This window comes from Dreissena polymorpha, chromosome 3, assembly GCF_020536995.1.
Source record: "Dreissena polymorpha isolate Duluth1 chromosome 3, UMN_Dpol_1.0, whole genome shotgun sequence".
Classification (NCBI taxonomy): domain Eukaryota; kingdom Metazoa; phylum Mollusca; class Bivalvia; order Myida; family Dreissenidae; genus Dreissena; species Dreissena polymorpha.
In genome coordinates this window covers 14,135,916-14,142,079 of record NC_068357.1, presented here as the reverse complement: position 1 = coordinate 14,142,079, position 6,164 = coordinate 14,135,916, and positions in this window count along the sequence as shown.

Here is a 6,164-nt window from a genome sequence, read left to right as displayed (position 1 = left end):
TGCGATTTATTACAATTTATTTGTTGTTCCAACATTTAACCTTCGAAACTTAAACTTTGAAATACTACAAAGATTTAGCACTTTAAGACCCTGTATCAGTAAATAAACTTGACTTTAGAAGTTTTTGAAATCTTATTAATTTCTTTAACTGTCAAAAATTGTGATTGCGATGGTTACAGAAATAACAAACATAACTATGTAATGAAACCAATATTTCAATGTTTAACCTAATAAATTTAAATAATTTTGCTATCCCATCTAGGTCTGCATGTAAGCTACATTCAAGCAAATCGCAAAGCAATACCTCCCTCAAAACTCAAGTTATTGATCAGAAACCGATTTTCCTCCTATTTTAGTAACAGTGCTCTTGACCATATCCAGACTGGCAAAAAATGGACTGCATTATACAAAACCTTTACAACAAAAATCAGCACAAAATCTCCATCCAAACATGTGTTTACTGGAAATTATTATTATATTTCAGGAAAAGTGACCTTGATCTGACTGGTCAAGAAAGGCAATTCCAAGCTTGATTTGTTTTATGTACCTACACACAAAATTCAGTGTAATACCTCTTACCAAATTTAGTGTATTACGAGTAATTAAGCCATTTGTTCTGTTAAAAGTAATAGTGGCCTTGACATTCACCAGACACGCCTCAAATACAATTCCAAGCTAGGTCATCATGCAAGCTTGCTATGTCTCAAGTTTCATTAAGGATCGTTAACTACTGTTAAGTTAGCAACCGCAAACAAACTGTTTAATGTTGCCAGCCTGGACAACATACAGCAATCTCATAACCAGGATTTTCAACTTCATTGAAATCAGTTCTTTAAATGAAAGATTAATCTAGATCCTGTGATAAATCAGAAAATCTTGGTATGTTGTTAAAGGGCCATATGTTGAATATGTATGATATTTCCTTTTTTTCAAAGGACAAAAATTGTGGTTGTTATGGTTATAGAAATAATCAAATACTAAGATCCGGATCCTCGATAAACTAGAGCTTTGTCACAGACGTGACCAATACCCCACATGCTGAATTGACACAGAATATTTTGCAAACTGCACAGGCTAATCTGGGACAACACTTTACAAGCATACATAAAAAACTATTTCCAGATCAAGACTAAATTGCAAATTCTTTCTGTACCATTTCAAAAGCAATGCACCTTTACACTGTCTAAACAAAACAGGGTGCATGATCAATGGGGTTTACACGCTTGCTGGACAGAATGAAAAGACACTGTTAAAAACTTAATTTTTGCAATTATCTCAAGTTATTAAAATATGTTTGCAAAAATCTTTAGTGCATAAAAGGCAGTTTGTGCTGATATCTTAAGATTTAAGACTTTCTCACTGAATATGTCCAAATCGGTGCCGAAATTTCACGTTGCGTGTAGCATTACCGTGCATTTGAATGACTGTAAAAATCTAATTTTAAGCCAAGAACACAGGCTTATTAAATTAAGCTATTCAAACGTATTTATGTCCCCGGTAGGAGGGCATATATTGATCGGACTGTCTGTCCGTCACACTGCGTTTAGGTTTCGAAAAATGCTCATAACTTCTATGTCCCTTGAGATGTAACCTTCATATTTGGTATGCATGTGTATATGGATAAGGCCTTTCCATACGCACACAAATTTTGACCCCTGTGACCTTGACGTTGAACTTGGGGTCCACGGTATGGTTTCGAAATCTGTGTTTAGGTTTCGAAAAATGCTCATACATGTAACTTCTATGTCCCTTGAGACATAACCTTCATATTTGGTATGCATGTGTATATGGACAAGGCCTTTCAATACGCACACAAATTTTGACCCCTGTGACCTTGATGTTGAAGTTAGGGTCTGAATTTAGGTTTCGAAATGTGCGTTTAGGTTTCGAAAAATGCTCATTACTTCTATTTCCCTTGAGATATAACCTTCATATTTGGTATGCATGTGTATATGGACAAGGCCTTTCCATACGCACACATATTTTGACCCCTGTGACCTCAACCTTGAACTTAGGGTCCGTGTTTAGGTTTCGAAATCTGCGTTTAGGTTTAAAAAAAAAACTCATAACTTCTATCAAGCGTTTAAAGGGGGCATAAGTCATCCTATGGTGACAGCTCTTGTTCATATTTCCATAAGTCGCATAAAAAACTGTCTGCAATAGTTGAAATTCTTAAGAAAAATTGTTTTAAAAAGTTGTATTTTTTAACTGCACTATTTACTGGTGTGATTACATACATTAATATCCATTTGTGAACCCCATAAAGTGATCCTGCACCCTGAAATGTTGGCTTCAAATAACAAGAAGTGTATGGTGTGTTTTTTTTTAAAGACAAGCGTATCAATTTTATATCACAGGATTCTATTTGTTTTAAAGTACTAGTAGTTGAAAACCTTTATTTAAAGACCATCATTAGCATACATATTTCAAACCCAGTATGTCACTTATTTATGTATTTTTTAGTTGTTCGCTTGCCAACAACTAAGGTTAATACCATATGTATCAACCCAGTTTTCCTAACTACTAATAACTATAAACCTTTAGGTCGCCGTGGTGTAATGGATATGGTGTCCGCCTAGCGACTGGGAGGTCACGGGTTCGATCCCCACTGTGGGAGCGTTCTTTACATCTCCCCCAAAGACACCAAGTACTGGTTCTAGGCCCAGGAAACGGACTCGAGAGCGTTTATATAAGCCTTAGGCTTTCGATGCAATCGAGCTTAAATAAATAGGTTGAAACTAACTACTATAAACCTGATAACTGCTGCATCTGCCGCATCCGCCCCGAGAAAGAGTTGTATAATTTATGCAAGAGGGTTGAGTTCTTCAACTATATTCATTCACAAATGAAAACAATGTGAATATCGTGTTAAATTGAATATTTTATAACAGAGCGTATATAGAAAAGAATCAATAACCAATGTTTGTATTATATGTGTCACGGAAGAGAATGTTTATGAATGATTTAAATAGTCCACTATCTGTTGTGTCTTAATGATGTGGTATTTTTGCTCAGCACAGGTCATTCATAATCTGAGACTATTAATAGATGTGGGGAAAAAAAGTACTGCTTATCAACAAGAGATATGGAGTCAGATACACTATCAAGCGTCTGTTGCGTAACCTTGTTGATAGTGCTTGCTACTACAGCGGGGTTAAATTTGATATGTCTGGGTAATGTTACGTTCTTTTGTTCTCAACAGATAGCGGCGATCTCTTGTATTTCACAGGTGCTAAACATCGAAATAGTATAGGGTTAAGTTTGTTTATGTTCACAGTTCCCAATTTATAAAACATTGAACATGAGTTCACCAATAACTACAGGTATAATATAGATAACCACAAAAATGCTTTATAAACCGAATATAAAAACAACCAAATATAATAAGAAATATCTTTTTTAAAGATATTCTGCAAATATGCTGACTTTGAAATAAAGTTTGAAATTAATGTTTCTAAATAAGTAAATTGAAAAACAAAAGTTAAACAATTGTGCATGTTTTTTCACTTGTTAGTCGCATATTCACTGCATGAAATGTGTGCTCTAATAGCCAAACCACACAAGTGTGTTAGTAAATTATTCTACGTGAATTAACATCATGTGTCCTCACATGGCTTATTTTGAGTTTATTTCTCCACCATTGAAATATATCGTGCGAAACATTCAAATCACACTTTCATTACCGCTTCATGAAAAAGTGGGTCTTATGGCGTTTCGGCCAGCGTAGCTCAAGCCCAGTCAGTGCATTCTGGTCAGAGGCGGTTGGTACTGTCTGCTATAAAATCATTCAAGGTTTTATGGTCTCATGATGTAACTTCTGACTTGACTGAGACATGTGCAGGCTGGATTGGCTATAGCTATGATGGCTATGGCATAAGACCCATTTTCGCATGATGGGGGTCTTTGTAAATCTCATTGCGAGTTGTAAATAGTATTTTTTAGCACATTGCATTTTTGATATAAAATTGAATTAAAAAAAATCAAATACAGCAAACTGACAAATAAGGGTAGCCTATTCAGGCGTTCAGAAACGATTTCCAGACGTGTTGATCGAGTACGGCAAAAATTTGTGGTTAGATAATTGAACGATTTTCCGCTTAACATGACGCTTAACTATTTTTAGTTTTTTTTCTCATCTTGAAAGCAAAACTATGTTTATCGATAGTCAATTATATCTTCCCCTGACGATTTAGTGACCGAGTACAGACCCTGCAATTCTGCGAGATGGACTTTGACGCATAAATGTAACTGGGCCACATTAAGTGTCTATGTGTGGTTTGAACATGCAGAAAGTAGTCCGGAATTCCGTACATTGAACAGTGTTACATCTTTTACACTGTGCACAGACACAGTTATGCAGCAAAATTCAGGGGATTCCTCTTTAATCAGCCCATTTAATATTCTAATATATTAATTCATGCCTGCTGGCGTTATGTTGAGGTCATTTAAGGTGAAAAGCTGGATAAAACAGCTACGCCGAAAAAGAGCACGAGTGTTCTATACTGATGTTAAGGGCAGAGACTGGTTGACAATGTGTCTAGTTACTAGAGTGGTGATGCATAAACAACAAAGTACGGGTTTACAACGCTGTCTTTGTGACTACCTAATTTGAAGTAAAATGTATTGCTCGCAGATTTATTATTTTCAACAATTATCTTATTGTTTATTATGAATTGCATATGGTCAGGTGTCAAAAAAGTATTGAATTTCTATCATGAAATTATATAATTAGTTTGATAGGTATTCAATATTCCCACAATATTCATTTAATATGATGGTGATTGTCAATTTTACTTTATATTAACTGGTTATCATTATACCATTTTCATCATATTTTAAATGCTTTCAGAACGTCTAAAAAAGAGTTATTTTGTTTAAGTTATCTCTATAACATAAATATGATGATAAACAGTGCTCACGCATCTCGACTTGTGCATTAAGACACACTCTTATAAATTTGAATGGGTTGTCTTTCTTTCAAACTTGCGATTTAAAAAGCTATAAGATTATTTAAAACAAGAGGGCCTGAAAGGCCCAAAGTTGCTCACCTGAGATTCAAAGGAACTGACCAGTTCTGTGCAGCCAAAGATGTCATTAGAACAAATGTTCTAACCAACTTTCATGAATAGGGAACACCCTGGCAGCCATGTTTTTGAAAAGATCGGATACATTTTTTTTCACATCCAAAATATAATTTAAAAAAATATTCTGACCAAGTTTCATGAAGATTGGACAATAAATGTGACATTAAGAGTGTTAACAAGTTTTTACGATCGCCATATAAGGAACAAGAGATGTGTTTGTCAGAAACACTATGCCCCCTACTGCGCCGCTTTGATTTATCTATTTATTTTTTATCATTTGGCAGGTTCAGATAATTTAAAGGGATTTACTAAAATATTACTTGCCTTGTAAAATGATCTGTACCTGCCAAATGAAAAATATAAATTTTCTCCCTTTAAAGCATGTTGCTTCCCTTGAATTTGTTTTTTTGACCTTTGACCTTGAAGGATGACCTTTCACCACTCAGTGGGCATGTTTTTCGACCAACTGGAATAATTTTTGAACTTGTCTTAGATATCATTGGGGCAATTCTTGTGACCAAGTTTCATGAAGATCAGACAATAAATGTGGCTTCTAGAGTGTTAACCAGGTTTTACTATAGCCATATAAGGAAAAATGCACCGCCCCCTGGTCCCGATGTTTTTCAACTAACCGGAAGTATTTGTCAACTCATCTAAGACATCATTGGGACCAATCTTCTGACAAAGTTTCATGATGATCGGACAATAAATGTGGCCTCTCGAGTGTAAACAAGGTTTTACTATAGCCATATAGGGAAAAATGCCCCGCCCCCTGGTGGCCAAATTTTTCAACCAACCCATATCATTTTCATACTCGTCCAATATATAATTAGGATAAATCTTCTGACCAAGTTTCATGAAGATCGAACAATAAATGTGGCCTCTAGAGTGATAACAAGGTTTTGCAAAAGCCATAAATAGCCATTTCAGGAAAAATGCCCCGCCCCTGGTTGCCATGTTTTTCAAGCAACCAGAATCATTTTCAAACTTGTCCAAGATATGACTGCGACAAATCTTCTGACCAAGTTTCATGATGATCAGACAATAAATGTGGCCTCTAGAGTGTTAACAAGGTTTTAC